Source organism: Cydia amplana, chromosome 14 (genome assembly GCF_948474715.1).
Source record: "Cydia amplana chromosome 14, ilCydAmpl1.1, whole genome shotgun sequence".
Lineage (NCBI taxonomy): Eukaryota > Metazoa > Arthropoda > Insecta > Lepidoptera > Tortricidae > Cydia > Cydia amplana.
This window is the reverse complement of record NC_086082.1, coordinates 15,640,384-15,657,393: the sequence shown is the minus strand read 5'-3', so window position 1 is coordinate 15,657,393 and position 17,010 is coordinate 15,640,384. Positions and strand designations below refer to the sequence as shown.

Below are 17,010 nucleotides of genomic sequence, written 5' to 3'. Positions count from 1 at the left end.
TACGGTTTCTGAACGCATTATAGAGCACTAATGACATGTGTGTAGATAAAATACTTTATTTCATAAAATACACAATGTTTATGATCAAGGGATGATGCCTCCCGGTAAACAAATTGTTGCCTGTGTTGGGAGACACCGCTCTTCCTTAGGTAGTTAATAAGGGTTTTATTTACAGATTGTTATAAACATTTCTACAGAATTGTGTACAGATTGTGGCGTTGCTGTTTTATGAACTCGAATGTCTGTGGAAAACGGCGAATTTAAACCTGTGTTAAGAAAATAAATAAGCAATAACAGTAACATCCTTTCTTCCGAGTAAAGCAAAGTCATGGTATCGTCTCCAAGTTTTCCAATTCACATGTTGCGCCCGAAGCGACTGCTGTGTCGAAAGAAACGACGGATTTTAGTTCAAAGTTCGTGGCGCTTATGCTCTTTAGTTTGGAGATTGTGTTGTCTTAGTTTCGCTTCGGTGCTTGAATGTCGCCAACGTTTGCCGGGCACTTGTCTCAGGCGAACCATCAGGGTGCCTAACCAAGATGTTTTGATGAAATTCATAGACTTTTTACAAGCTTTTAACTTGCAATGTACCTATGTATGTATACAATGTTTGTACGAGTAAAATCTTGCAAGTCAAATTTGATCTACTTCCCGACTTCCAATGAAGCTGAAAATTTGCATACATACGCAAGTTGGGTGACAATGCAATTTTATGGCACCATCGAGCTGATCTGATAATGGAGGCAGGAGGTGGCTATAGGAACTGTGTGACAAAACAAGGCAACCTAGTTAGGTTGCCAAACACAGTTGTGTTTGGGGTTTTTTAGAATTGTCTCGTTGAGTATTAGTTGCCTGTGGAAAAAAAGTACAGCCAGCGATAAAAGCTTGTACCTACCAAAAAAATTTTTTTTTCCAATAACTTAAAGCAGCATTTTCTATGACGAGTGATGCTTTCTATAGAAAACGAAATGTCGGAGGCTTCGGCCTGGAACCGAACTGTTTTAGCGATAATCATCCTTTAACCGGTCTTTTATGATGTCACAATGTCGTTTTCAAAACGACGGAGTCAAATTTCAAGCTTAGGTAAAATGCCAATACTGGCCGTGTAGTCAAACGTGGCAATCGCTTACGGCGTAGCGATCGAAACGTAACTGTCACTGTCGCGTATATGGAAGAGTGATAGAGAGAGAGACAAAGCGTTTCGTTGTCGAAGCGATAGCGATTGTCAGCTTGGCTAGGCCGGCTGGATTGGCGTTAGCAGCCTCGGTAAGCGTTGGTAACCTTGCATGCTCTAAGGCGTAAACTTGGCTCGTTCATTGTATAGCTTTGTACACGGTTCGTGTTCGTACGTCCGGAGATTTCGAGCTGAAAGCAAACCAACACGAATAGAGGTGATACTGGATTCAGTCTATTCGCCAAACTGCAGAGGGCTGGATACAATGTTTTAGTTTGTTTATTTCTTCAAACGCAGGGCAATGGGGTTGATGTATAGGCGTACGCGCTGGTTGAAGTTTAACTTAAGCATAGAGAAATATGGTAAGAATCGAGTGCTCACTCCATACATCAGTTTTGGTACCAAAAAGACTATTATTTTCGTAGTCGACATCTAGCATCGAATAGCGGAATTATGTAGGTTTTTCTCTCTAACTTAAGTGACTCTAATAATTTTTATAGAAAATTTACTAATTGTTTGTGATAATATAAAAATTTAACATTTCAGGCCATTCATCTAACCTATTTTTTCTAAAGTCGAATGAATGCTCTGCGCCCCTGATAACCGGATTGGTAGGATTTGTTGGAAGCAATGATGCAGAAAAGAGGATTGTAACTTTAAGAGGATTGGTGTTATGTTAATATAGAGAAATATAGTAAAAATAGAGTGCTCATTCCATACATCAGTTTTGGTACCAAAAAGGCGACAAAGGCAAAGGAGGGGGGGAGGGGGGTATTTTCGTAGGCGACATCTAGCATCGAATAGCGTAATTATCAGTACCGCTACTTGATGCTAGATGTCTAGTGAGTCGCGACTCACGAAAATTGTATTGAAAAACAATTTACAACTAATATTAAAGCAGAGGGAATTGAAGATAGAGTTCCGGCTAATCCGGTTATATTATTAGCTGAAAATTGTTGAGCATTAGACTTTTGGGTCGGTGCAACATCTATTGTCAAGTAGCAGTACTGATAATTCCGCTACTCGATGCTAGATGTAGACTATGAAAATAATAGTTTTTTTGGTACCAAAACTGATGTACGGAGTGAGCACTCTATGTTTTTTTTTCTCAATGATATAGGTAAAGTTGCGTACGGAAAGGCCGAATTTGCATATTGCTGCTTGTGGTGAAAAATTGTGGGTTCAAACCTGGTGCTGTAAAGAGCAGAAAAAATTGATGATTTTTTTCTTGTACTTTTTCCTAATCAGAATACGATACTGAATATGCCCTTAAATGGATCCCCACTATTTTTGTTACACCTAGTATATGTATTACGTTTCGTTTTTGTTCATTGAGTCTCAAATTATACTGAAAAAAATAATATCCCGTCTATAGGGTGCTGCTTAAAAATAACTTTAGATTCTCGTCTTTGCAATGTCTATAGCAAAGACGCGAACGGGTTAAGCGTACAATAAAATATGATCCAATAGTTACAACAAAAGGAAGATTAGTTCAACAAATCCATTCTTACAATTGATTACTTATCCCCCCCAGAGTAGGGTTGCCAGATGGTCGGGATTTCGCGGGATTCTCCCGATTTTTAGCATGTCTTCCCGATTCCCGACAAAGTGAAAACTGTCCCGAAAAAGAGCTGCACGTTATAAAACAATAATTTCACGTTCCGAACTGACGTCGAGCGAGCGAGCGACCCGTGTCGAGCGCGTCAGCGTTATAAAAACGTCTATGGGCAGCTGACGTAGTGCCAATAATGTAAAATATCGTTGTTTTTAATACAATTACTTTAATTTGAATGTTTTTTTTTTCCAACTTAAGTCTCAAAATCCCGATTTTTTTTTATTTTTTCCCGATAATAGCGCCTTTCGATCTGGCAACCCTACACCCGAGGAACATTAGGCGGTCGATTGCGCCCCCTTGCGGGCTGATTCGAGACAAACTTTTCTCTCATCGGGGATCTTACCAAACTTACGAGGGGGATAAAGGTGAATGACATTTTAAGGTTTGGTGGATTGTAGGTTCGGTTCTCAAAGTGGCCAATTACCTACTATTATTGGCACCTTTATAGCTGAAAGATCATTAACATATTTCGTGAGACACAGACATATTAATTAAATAGGTACAGTCACCACACGGGATTGTAGATGGGCCCACAGATTACCAGTCCACCGGACGATATTAGCCGGTCAGTTGTTCGGAACTGTCATCTTTTGCGTTTAACTGACGGGTTGATATCGTCCGGCGAACTGGTAATCAGTGGGCCCCTTTAAGCCATTTGGGGTCCTAGCTAAATTAGTTGTTCCATACTTACGCTATACCCTCCTAAGGCTCAACGAAAAATTGAGTATGTAGTCAGTACGGCCCGTAGTCCTACCAGTAGTACTATTGTTTTATACTCATTCAGACCCAAGTACCGTAAAATGGGGTGAGTAGGGTCAAAACTGAAATTCAAACCTCGATAACATTTTATTTTTACATATGAAAACTGAATGGTGTATACGTATAATAAGTGTTCCGGACGTTTGTATTTTAGTTTTTATTTTATTTTGGGTAGTTCTATTTCATAACTTTGACGATAAAGAGGAAAACCCACCTCACCCCGTAGTGCCTCGTATTTGGGGTGAGAGGGGTTTTCATACAAAGGTGATTTTGGAAGATTGTTGGATCGATTTTTTTTTATTATGCGTATTACTATAGCTCCATTTTAAATTGGAATACTTTATTTTTGTACCAGTAGCCTTAAAATCCCTTCTCACCCCCCTCTCAAACCTTCTCTCCCCATTCATAACCCACCTCTCCCCGCAAAACCTACTCACCCCGTTTTACGGTACTTAAAAGACTTTTTTAATGTTATTGTACTTATACAGCACCTTGTACAGCACTTTGTTTTTTTTTTACAACTTGTTAAAGGGCTCACAGACAAAACAAAACAGTCCTTTAGAAGTTCGTACACGCCAATTTCGATAAGCGCAAAATTTGAAATGGGTTTTCTATTAAGTCCTACTGGTAGGACCGTGGTACGCTATGACTACACAATTGTTGTAGGAGCTGGGTCTGAATTATTAACTTTCTTATTCAGACCCAGCTCCTAAGCCTAAGGCCTCCTGGCCTTAGGAGGATACCTATACCTAAACTAATAAACTTCACTCAAGTATTCGTGCCCCGAATCATCAGCAGCAGACATATGTTATAGGCAATTTCTTTTGTGATAAGCAGTGTCACCGGCAAGCTAGTAAAATCTTCTCAAATAGCACAATATGTCTAACCCATCGCCATTATGAAAATCTCAGTAGGTAATATGACTTCGCATATGTTTTTTCCTCAAGAGCGCAGTTTATTATGTTCAGCATAACGAGCTTAACGACTGCCGCCATTTGTCGGGTTTTACGTCATTAGGTACATCTGCAAATCTGCATCTTATGTCAATGGCATAAAACTCAAAATTGAATTATCAATGTCGCGTAATATACACACAGCTTCTTTTCATATATACTAATAGCAAAAAAGTGAACGTAGACCTTTTTCCGATACCGATTTTAGACATTCGTGACCTTTTTATTAAAAAAAAAATAACAAACTTAAGAATAAGAACCTACATATTTACCTACTTAGTTTTTAAATTTTCTACTGATTAAAAAATAACTAAAAATATCATTTGGTTTTACATAAAAGTTACTTAGGTACCTGTAAAATGTCAACTTTTTTCAACTACAAGCAGACTTCTGATATAGAACATTGCAAGTTCTTAGCTATTAATAACGCATTTTAGACCTTCTGAATCTACGTTTGATTCGACAAAGTAAGAATCAAAAAGCTTAGCCACCTATTAATATAATATCCCTTCTTATTACCATTGAATTAGGGTCTAATTTCGCTTAACAGTCACCTGTGAAAAGCTTACACGGCCCTTTGTGCCTTATACGTTTTCGCGAAACTTTGCCTTCTTGAAGGGCGTCGGTAATGGATTTTTTCATATATATTTTTGAGGTGAGATATTAAATAACTTTTGCGTGGCGTTATTAGACTTTACGACGTCAAGTGATTCTTAAAGATGGCTGTATAAAATGTTTTCTTAAGTTAAGTGCGTACGTTCACAAGCGGTTGCATATTAAACTGGAAAAGCGACTAGCCGCGCGGTTAGCCGCCCCCGCGGTTAACCGCTAGTGCGTTATGGCCCTAGCGGCCAACCGCTAGTGCGTTATGGCCCTAGCGGACAACCGCTAGTGCGCACATAGTTTTACGGGTATTATCTTTCCTAATAACTTTTAAATTAACAATATTTATGAAATAATCTTTACAGTGACGTTAACGGTATAAAGGCGTATAAAAGCGAGTTATAGTGCTAAAGGATATTCTTGGGAAAATTATTTTTAATAAGTTTAGGGCACTCATAAAGCGCCTGTAGTTTTTATACGAGCAATAACGAGGAAATTGGTCAACCAAACATATTAATTATTTTTATCCGACCTACCCTACCTACCTAATCTTACTACCTATCGACCTACGATACGAGAAGAGAAGTGTTAACATTTTAGCAGTAGCTTATGATTATGTTCGTGTTAAAAGACGTTTCTTTTACGAAAACATCTGTACACGATTAAAATGTTAAAACATTTTGTTTTCACTGAGAAGAAGGTACAATTTGTAGGTAGTTTAAAAAAATCTGCTCTAAGTATTAATAATTTAATTTCACTTTTGTTAATTTCTGTTTCTATTTTTCAGATCTCGCATGAAACCTGAAAGCTAGTACCGGACCAGCCCATTCAAGGTACCACATAACTTGAATTATACCACATTAAGATGTACTTATTGGATCACTTCTTTAAATGACGAAATTTAGGCAACATTTTTATCCGGGGGCCTAGCCAATATTATGACAACCACAGGTAAACGCTAATCAGGTAAACATAAGAAATGATTTAATAAATTAATAAATAAATACAGAAAAACACATATGTCTTACTAGCGGTAGCGACCCGCCCCGGCTTCGCACGGGTTAACAAATTATACATAAACCTTCCTCTTGAATCACTCTATCTATAAAAAAAACACATCAAAATCCGTTGCGTAGTTTTAAAGATCAAACATGGACAGCAGGAACAGACAGACAGCGGGAAGCGACTTTGTTTTATACTATTATTATATTTTATTTATATTTATTTTTTATTTTTTTATTTTTATATTTTATTTAGGTACATTTTACTTTCATCCGATATCCGATCGGGCAATGTAAAACGCTCTAATATGGAAGAGTGATAGAGAGCAAGCGATTGTCACCTTTAGCACCCAGGTAATACACACTACAATAATTCATCAGCTGATAGGGCATTACCTATTGTTATTATTTTTCAACCCTCGGTAATAAGTTTATAGCTACGAAGCTATATTAAATAATATACGCAGTTTAACATTTATAAAGTTTATTATAGGTTAAACACAGTCCACAGAAGATAGTCAGTACAGTACGGAAGAAAGAAAATAGCACAGGACACCGTAGAAGAAGAAACACAGAAAAGTACATGTAAACGTATTTAAATTGCAAGCGAGAGCGATCTGCCTGCGCGCAGCCTTCCGGCGTCGGATAGCGGATACGACTCAGCTGGCAAGGAAAACCGAGTGCGCACGAATGCGCCCGAAGATAATACCGTTACTTTTAAGTACATCGCGCGGCCGCGGGAGCGCGGCGCGCAGGCAGCTAATATTAACAATAAAAATATTTAAAACATAATATAATGTGTTGCTACATCAGCCCCTTCGGAGACCTTTAGGTCGATTACAAGTAGCTAGGAAAACGTACAACACGTCCCGAGCGAGTTCTGCGTTCAGCCTTTGCTGGTTGTGAGCGTTGTGGCGCTGCGAGCTGCTTATCAGAAGCCGGACTAAGGTCGGGTTCGCCAAGCATGTACGCGGGCTTGAGCCGATCGATGGAGACATTGTTTGGCTTACCTTTGATAAGGATCTTGAAAAACTTGTCTCCTCGTTCAACCACCTGATAAGGCCCAGTATACGTAGGTTGCAGGGGCTTCCGTACGGCATCGTTGCGCAAAAACACATGCGTTGATGTAGCCAGGTCTTTATGCACAAACACTTTATGCGTACCATGGCGAGTCACTGGTGAAGGCTGTAACTTGCGCATTATAAGCTGCAAGCGAGTGAGAAAGTCCGTGTAGTCAGCTGGCGCATCTTGACCCGAGGATTCAAAGAAATCCCCTGGCAAACGCAGTTGCTGACCGTACACATATTCCGCGGTGGAAGCGGCCAAGTCGTCTTTCCATGCCGTTCTGATTCCTAAAAGAACCAGAGGCAGGACTTCAACCCAATCCTCGCTCGCATGGCATTTAATGGCAGCCTTCATCTGCCTGTGGAAGCGCTCCAAGATGCCGTTCGCTGCCGGGTGGTAGGCAGTCGTCTGTATGTGCTCAGCTCCGATGGACTTCGCCAAGCGCCGGAAAGTCTCGGATATAAACTGCCTCCCCCTATCTGTTGTTATCCGCTTGGGGCATCCGAATCGCGACACCCACCCGGAGAAAAATGCTTGAGTGACGGTTTCTGCTTTAATGTCAGAAATTGGCATCACTTCAGGCCACCTTGTAAAGCGGTCCAATGCCGTCAGGCAGTACTGGAAACCCTGTGAAAACGGCAGCGGACCGACCAGATCAATATGAACGTGTGCAAAACGCTCTGTTTCAGTCGCGAATGACATTATAGGCGAGTGCACATGCCTCGACACTTTACATCGCTGGCAGTGTTGACAGGCTTTAGACCAATTGCGACAGTCCCTATTTACCCCAGGCCAGACATATCGCTGGGTTACAAGCTTTGTCGTAGCCTTAGCGCTGGGATGACTAAGTCCATGCACCGAGTCGAAAGCTTGTCGACGGAACTCGGGAGTCAGATAAGGACGAGCCGTTGGTCCAGATGTGTCACAATACACTGCAGCGTCACCAGCCGTACCAGGAACAACCAACCTTTTGAGCTGCAATGACGATCCGGTCTTTAGCAACTGCTGGAACTCAGCATCGCGTTCCTGAGCAGAAGCTAACGCGTTGTAGTCAATGGCCTTGCCGCTGATTGCATCGACAGGACGAGAGAGTGCGTCGGCGACCACGTTTTCCTCACCTGCTATGTGGCGGATGTCGGTGGAAAACTGCGCAAGGAAATCCAAGTACCGAAACTGGCGAGGCGAGCACTTGTCCAAGGGTTTAGTAAAAGCATATACGATAGGCTTGTGATCGGTGTAAATTCTGAATGGCTTCAGCTCCAGCATATGCCGAAAATACTTGACCGACTCGTAAATTGCGAGCAACTCGCGGTCGTACGGGCTGTACTTGCGCTGGGCTGGGTTCAGCTTACGTGAGAAAAAACCCAGTGGTTCCCACGTGCTACTTACCAATTGCTGTACCACACCACCGATCGCCACATCTGAGGCGTCACTGACCAGAGCCAAAACAGCATTCGGACGTGGATGGACAAGAAGTGTAGCCTCACTTAGACTCACCTTGCAAGCTTCGAAAGCTGCGTTGAGGTCTGCATTCCACTCGATCTTAGCGGAGCTTTTGCAATGATGACCGACTAACAAACCGTTCAGCGGTGCCTGTTTCTGGGCTGCGTGTGGCAGGAAACGCCGATAAAAATTCAGCATGCCCAAAAAACGACGGAGTGCCTTGATGTTGGTGGGGCGAGGGAAATCCATGACGGCCTTCACCTTTTCAGGCAAGGGTGACGTGCCTGAGCTGGAGATGCGATGGCCAAGGAATGTAACCTCAGCCTCACCGAATACGCACTTCGCGGTGTTTACTAGAACACCATGTTCACGTAGTCGCTCGAATACCTGTCTAAGGTGCGTCTCGTGCTCGGTCGCGCAAGAAGATGCTACCAGGATGTCATCTAAATACGGGAAGCAGAATTCCAGGTCACCGAGGATTTCGTCAATGAATCTCTGGAATGTCTGCGCGGCATTGCGCAACCCGAACCCCATAAAGCTGAACTCAAACAACCCAAACGGAGTCGTGATGGCTGTTTTAGCAATGTCATCTTTAAACACCGGAATCTGGTTGTAGGCACGAACCAGGTCCAACGTGCTAAAAATCTGACAGCCGTGTAAGTTGTGAGAGAAATCGGCAAGATGCCTGACAGGGTACCTATCTGGTATGGTGCGGGCGTTCAACGCGCGATAGTCGCCGCAAGGTCGCCAGCCGTTGTTCTTTTTGGGGACCATGTGAAGGGGCGACGACCAGGGGCTATCGGAGCGGCGTGCTATACCTGTACGCACCATATCGTCGAACTCCTGCTTGGCTATTTTAAGCCGCTCTGCATCCAACCGTCTAGGACGGCAGTACACCGGCGGACCAGGGGTGGTACGGATGTAGTGAACCGTATTGTGCTTCACGGCTCGCTCCGTCGGGTCACCCGCAGGTCTCGTTATTTCCGGAAATTGCTGCAGTAATTCGTGATACGCCGTTGTACCTGCAATCGACTTAATACTGCTCACGGAGCAAGAAGAGGCTGAATAAGCACGAGCGGTAAGCATAGTACAATAATCTATAAGCCGTTTATGCCTTACATCTATTAGCAGGTTATAGAACGCTAAAAAATCTACGCCAATGATAGGCTTTGTTACTTCGGCTAAGATAAAACGCCAATGAAAAGCGCGGCGTAAGCCAAAATCAAGCGTAAGACTAATTGAGCCATAAGTAGGTATAGGAGTACCATTAGCAGCAAACAATAGATATTTATCTTTAGTGCGGCTCTGAGGATTTACAGAAGTAAAAGGAAAAACACATACATCGGAACCACTATCTACCAAAAATGTCAGTTTTGTGTTTTTGTCGGTAACGAAAAGACGACCTGAGGAAACTTGGCAATCACTCGTCGTCATTAATGACCGCCGCTGGCATTTCCCTCGGTCCAGCTGCACGGCGCGCGACACTTGGTTGCACGGGGGCCGAATCTGTCGTGGTACCAGCAACGTCCGCTGCTCCCCGCACGACTCATTGAGCGAGAGCTGTGACGTCCCCGGGAGCGCGAGCGCGATGTAGCTCGCCCACGGGAATTTCCAGTCGTTAAGGCAGCTACTTGCCGCACAAGGTCATCTATACGGCGGTTGAGACGCTCCTCCATTGAGCTAGGTACAGATGACGGCACGAGAACAGGAACAGCTGACCCAGAAGCTTCCGCAACGTGAGGTGTGTGTACCACAATATTATTCACCCGGTCGGCCAGCGCAGCAACCTTGTCCAAAGTGGCATCTGAGATCGTAGCGATAACGGTCTGCACATGTGGCGGTAAACGTTTAGCCCATATACTGCGCAGAAAGTCGTCCGATAAGTCGGTACCGGCCAGGTCGCGAAGATGTCGTAAAAACTGCGAGGGCTTACGATTACCCAGTTCAGCTTGAGACACCAACTCCTCCACTCGCTTGTCCTTGGACACGGACAATCGGTAAACTAGCTCAGATTTTAGTTTGTCGTATTTTTCCGTCGCCGGCGGCTTTGTAATTATGTCCTTGACCTCCGCTGCATATTTGTGCTCGAGATTGCTCACGACATGGTAAAACTTGGTCGAGTCGGCCACAATATTCGCCAAACTAAACTGTCCCTCCAATTGGGCAAACCATAAAGCCGGTTCCTCGGGCCAAAATGGCGGAACTTTAACGCCAACTGCACTAACGGTCGAATCCAATGTCCTCGGCACACTAACAGTCGGTGGAGTAGTCGTAGTAGCAGTTGGAACAGTCGTTTCTACCATGGTTATTTATTCCGCACTTTATTATAGCGATCAAAGTTCACACGGACGCTATAACACTGCACTGCACTCAGTTCTAACGTCGGAAAGTCACCAAATTTATAGCTACGAAGCTATATTAAATAATATACGCAGTTTAACATTTATAAAGTTTATTATAGGTTAAACACAGTCCACAGAAGATAGTCAGTACAGTACGGAAGAAAGAAAATAGCACAGGACACCGTAGAAGAAGAAACACAGAAAAGTACATGTAAACGTATTTAAATTGCAAGCGAGAGCGATCTGCCTGCGCGCAGCCTTCCGGCGTCGGATAGCGGATACGACTCAGCTGGCAAGGAAAACCGAGTGCGCACGAATGCGCCCGAAGATAATACCGTTACTTTTAAGTACATCGCGCGGCCGCGGGAGCGCGGCGCGCAGGCAGCTAATATTAACAATAAAAATATTTAAAACATAATATAATGTGTTGCTACAAGTTCCAAGTCTTGAGTCGGGTTCCTATATTACCGATGGTAAAAATGGCTGCTTTTTATACCCTGATTTGATACATACTTTACTTTATACATATTTTATACATAATTTGTGACAAATAACTACCAGTAATACAATTTGTGTGACCGTAAAGAACCCAAATGGTAAAAATGGCTGCTTTTTATACCCTGATTTGATACATACTTTACTTACATACTTTGTGACAAATAACTACCAGTAATACAATTTGTGTGACCGTAAAGAACCCAAACGGCAAAAATGGCTGCTTTTTATACCCTGATTGGTTGGATTGTACATACTTTACTTTATACATACTTTGTGACAAATAACTACTAGTAATACAATTCGTGTGACCGTAAAGAACCCAGACGGAAACACAATGCCAGTTTTATTGTCCCTGCATATATTTTATTTAACAAGCTACTACACTGTAAACTTGAGACGACGAAAATGGACACTTTAATGCTCCCTGGAAGGTAGTTTAATCTAAGTGTAGTGTCAGGATGTTTGTAATATGAATGTCTGCGGCCGATCGCAAAATCAGGTAGATCATGAAGTCAGCCAGTGTTGGGTAACATAGATGTGTACGTAAACGCCGAAGGACTTTACCCAAAAGGCTAAATCCTAGTTATACAGATGTATGGCGTTATTCATAAACGACTGCTAACTTAATCAGTTCATGATCGTCGTTTGTCCCTATCTGTCGTTATGCCATAGAGAGGGACAAACGACGATCAGCAACTGATTAACTTAGCAGACGTTTATGAATAAGGGGGGTAGCGCATAATTATTTTCCATCGTGTTTTCTCGGAAGCGTTCGTATTTGTCATACTACTTCAGTCAACCTCAGTACATTTTTGTATCAAGACTATAGATACGTTCGTTTTCGTACAAGATACGTTCGTTTACGTACAAGATACGTACGTACGTTTCCGTGAAAATAGGATGGAAAATAATCATGCACTATATCTGTACCAGGATAAACTTGACTTATGTATATATATATCTCATTCACTTATTCGGTTAAAAAATAACCAAGCGTATACGTGAGTCACTTACAAACCGCGCCAACGTGAAAACCTAACGCAGAAATAAATTTATTTCATCACAATGTATAAATAATTCAGAGGTTTTCGGGATATATCGAAGTGAAATATGGTGGCTAAGATCTCGACGAAAATAAATAGAATTCGACCCTCGTTTTTTAGGGTACCGTCGGTTTTATGGACAACATTAAGAGAGTTTACGATGGTTTCATTTACAGATAAGTTTCAAATAAACTAAGTTTTTTAAAGATAAGGTTTATTTCCTACTTTAATGTCCTGAATAATATTTTCAAGGTTTTAAAACAACGAGATAGTGTTACATTAGGTAGGTTGTTTTTCGTCATTACAATAGTACAAAACATTTATGTAGTAGTAGATACCTACATAGTATGCAAAGTCAGCCATTAGCTCATTTTGATGCAAGTGCGGAAGCGGTATCAGTCTCGCTTCGTCTGTAGACTTGTGAACAGTCCGTGTTTGTAGTATAAATTAAATATACGGGATATAATCCGTTTCAATAGTTTTATTTCATGAGTAACTATCGCGGTAACCGAAGGCAATATTATGTATACTTAAAGCTGTTCAATAGTACGTATCATCGTACTTATATATAGGTATACCTATGCACCATGTCCAATGCTTGAAATCTCTCGTCCTACCGTCCGGGTTAAATCCGGGAACAGAGGAGTAATATCACACGGCGACCAAACCATATTCACTGACGTATAATCCTTCAGCTGTCGAGCTGTGCGAAATTTTATACCTCGAAAAGGACAAAGGTGTTTGTCACACAAGTGAACAGTATGAAGAACAAAATAGAATAAGATTGACAGAAATTCTAAGTATGGTATTTTTTCTAACGCTCATAAAACAAGAGACTGTAAGTAGTTTTACGTATCGTATTACAATATAATACACTAACAATTGATCAAATAATATTTCCGAAGCCTTCTGTTAGTTATTTAAAAGGTTCCAAAGGATGAATTTTTATGATATTATGATAGTATTATATTATTACGGAGTACATATTATAATAGGTACCTATAATTAGGGTATTATTTTTAACTGGTCAGCAAAAGTCTAAACTATAACCCTTGCTATAATCATTTGATTTTTCAAAGTCAAAGAATTTAATTTCCGACCCATTTTGTGCCTTGTCACAGTGACAATGGTATGCGGTCTTTAGTGACTTTTCTATTGATTGTCACTGTGACAGAAATGGGTCGGAAATTAAATTGACTGACATTATTTCTTCTGTGATTATGTGTACAGAACCCTGTCACATTACCGCTGTTCGCGCATATCCCGTCCTTATCGCTCGTGGCGGATTTATGAGCCCTCACGAGCCTATGGACGGATTTATTGCAGTTATTGTGTAATTTATACCGATATGACAGTCTGTCCGTCATTTGCATTGGGTCATTGGGTCAGATTTGGCCCTCATTTGTCTGAACTTGCCGAAAGTTTGAGATGGAAACTTGGTACGACACACTGATTTAAAGTTTCACGATTTTTACACACTATAATTTTCTTAAATGTGAACCTCGTGTACACTGTTAATAATTATATACAATTTTAGACTAGATTATTATATGTTGCCCTATGTGGACTATGTTGCCGTGCCCTAACAGGGCGTCACATGAACAGATTATATTTAAGAACAGCTGCAGGTAATATCACAGAGAAAAAAATACATAGACTGCTCACTCCATACATCAGTTTTAGTACCAAAAAGCATCTAGCACCGAGTAGCGGAACTATCAGTACTGCTACATCTATTGTCAAGTAGCAGTACTGATAGTTCCGTTACTCGATGCTAGATGTAGACACTGAAATTAATAGTCTAACTGATGTATGGAGTGAGCACTCTTGTCTTATTATATTTCTCTATGGTAATATGCAATAAATGATTTCAATTTCAATTTATATAACTCCACCAGGAAGCTCCCATACATTCGAAGTTCGCTCTCATTTTAAATCAAAAAGCTCTAATAACATTAAAGACATGAATTTTTGTCTCGTAGGTACAGTCAAGTGTAAAAATATGGCTACATATAACTTAATCAAAAATATGTCCCTTAGTTCTTAATTCGCTGACATAAGAGCCATGCTATGGGTCATATTCTTGAATATGATGTAGTATTACTGTAGACTGTAGTATTTTTTGTTGCTGAGCATCGTACTACAAATAAAGTAGAGCGAGTAAATAGAAGTTTTATATTAAGTTTTGCATTCCGTAGCCCTGTCGATCGTATTAAATTTGCTTAAGCGCCACTTGAACTATCCCACTAACCCGAGGTTAACTGGTTAAACCATCAACCCAGTGTCAAATTGTACTGGTAACCATGGTAACTCCAAATTTAACCGGTTAACCCCGGGTTAGTGGGTGCAAGTGACCCTAAAAGAACTAAACTTTATAATTAGTAACCGCATTAGGTAAGTGACCTATTTATTATAAATATACCGAGAACCGTCAATTAAGGGTTTGCCCGAGCCTCAAAGAACGGCAGGGCTAATTAAAAAATTAAAACGCTTTCACAAGCCACATTAACCGTGACCCGAGCCAGCCGAGCATGTAAACGGCTGGATGGGACATTAAAATTTTACAAAATTAAAATTAAACCCGAAATCAAAGAGATATTGACTATAAATTATAACAGTCAATGGGGTTGGCCGGTTGAAGTATTTAGCAGATGGCGCCATTATAGCTTGTCCTGTTAATCAATTCGTATCATCTGTCGCCAATAATATTTTTTGGCGAAATTTTCTACACAATAAATCGATTCACTTATTTATTTTAATATATATTTGAACACTATATTCGTAATCATTATTATAAAATACACATTTTTATTTCGACTGTGTACCATATTAAGCTTCCATACAAATGTCATTGTAGTCGTACCAAAATATGTCGAAGAGATTTTTTTTTTTTTTTCATAAATAAAACTGTTCCCGCGTGCACACTTGATGGTGATCGACACCTAACTAACCGCACTATTGCGTGGTAAATTTAATCTAACCGTTATTCAATAGGCAAAGAAGATTTTGGGGGGGTATCTTCAAGTCATAACAAACTGACTGACTGACCTATTGACTTCGAGTTTTAGCCGTGGGACAGCAAAAAATGCCTATTTGAAAATAATTATTGATTGATTATTTGATATTTGATTGATTGAAATTGAATCGATTGATTAGTTCGATTCCTGATTTTGAAGCATGCAACTTTTAAGATACCCTATGCACAATTTCCCGTTGTGGACAGTTTTTTGAGCTCTAATGAAGTCTCTATAGCCATTCTAGCTCATTCGCGAGAACCTTCTGTACTTAACTTCACTTATTCTGAGGCACGACCCATTTACATGAAACGAATGTAACTAGGTCATGTACAATTAGTGTGTAGTTATACATAATTGATACCAAACGTAAACTGAACCCAGTTGCAAATCTTCCCCGATCCATTAGTTCACAAAACTGGGGGCGTTAGAGCGAACTATACAGGATGTTTCGTGTAACACGAGCAAATAATAACCATATATTGTGGCTCCACAAACGATATAACTTTGAATTACAACTCTTAAAAATTATGAAATCTTTCGATTTTATCTTTTTCATACAAATTAAATATTATTTTCAATGTACGCTGACATCAGTGTGTTTGACGTTGCTTGTCACGCATTAACACATTCAGTGCCAGCGCGAGCTACGCGCTACGACCGTAGCCGATAACATGGGAAAAACCGTATGTAACGAAAAGCGCCTACGAACAGTAGAACACTAGTGAATGTGTTAAACATAATAAAACTCGCAAAACATTTCGTCCAAGAATAAACTTTATAGTATAATAAAAACTAAAAACACAAGTTATTTTTAAAAGTTGCTGAACTAATGTTGGTCAGTTTGAGAAGTATAAGGGCATTTTCACTTAACTGTGCACCTTAAAGCGCGACTTAAGTCGTGTTTCAGTAACGTCTAACCGTTACATTCCTGACAAAATGTATGGGATCTGACATTGACCGTCAGTTTTGTAACGATTGCTAACTGGCCGTTACAGAGGTGCACGGCAGTGAAAATGCCCATAACCTACTGTTTAATTTATTGCTCCTGTTACACCCGGTATATACGTGATACGTTTGTATAAAGAACACGTAATTGCTTATTCATGTTTCAATTAAGGTCTTAATTGCTGGTTGTTAAATGTATCTTGTAAGGATAGAGGACTGATTCATTGTTAAAGGTAATGATACCTATTTTATAACTATAAATAGGGTTATCACTATACGTATTGCAACCCTATGAGGTACAGAACGTTACGGCCCAAAGAATCTGTAATTTTCTGGATGCATCGGGCAATAGTAATGAACTTTAAAGGGCCGTCACAATAGATCAATACTTGGTCGATGCGGCACAACCCCAATAATAATAAATAATAATAGGTTATCACTACACTTTATAAAACAAAGTCCCCCGCCGCGTCTGTCTGTTCGTGTGTTTGTATGTTCGCGATAAACTCGAAAACTACTTAACCGATTTTCATGCAGTTCTCATATTAGAGCAAT

General features: G+C 40.7%; 1 protein-coding gene and 1 long non-coding RNA gene across 3 annotated transcripts in view; both read left to right on the top strand.

Moving 5' to 3' along the window:
• The window catches only part of LOC134654243 (uncharacterized), a 206,942-nt gene that overhangs the window by 93,538 nt on the left and 96,394 nt on the right, over positions 1-17,010 (top strand). The gene's annotated exons all lie outside the window — the stretch shown is intronic.
• Positions 5,889-17,010, top strand: part of LOC134654185 (Ig-like and fibronectin type-III domain-containing protein 1) — a 103,102-nt gene continuing 91,980 nt past the window's right edge. For both annotated transcript variants that reach the window (XM_063509637.1, XM_063509636.1), the window contains exon 1: positions 5,889-5,934. The gene's annotated coding sequence lies outside the window, so the exon portion shown is untranslated. The remainder of the gene's footprint in view (positions 5,935-17,010) is intronic.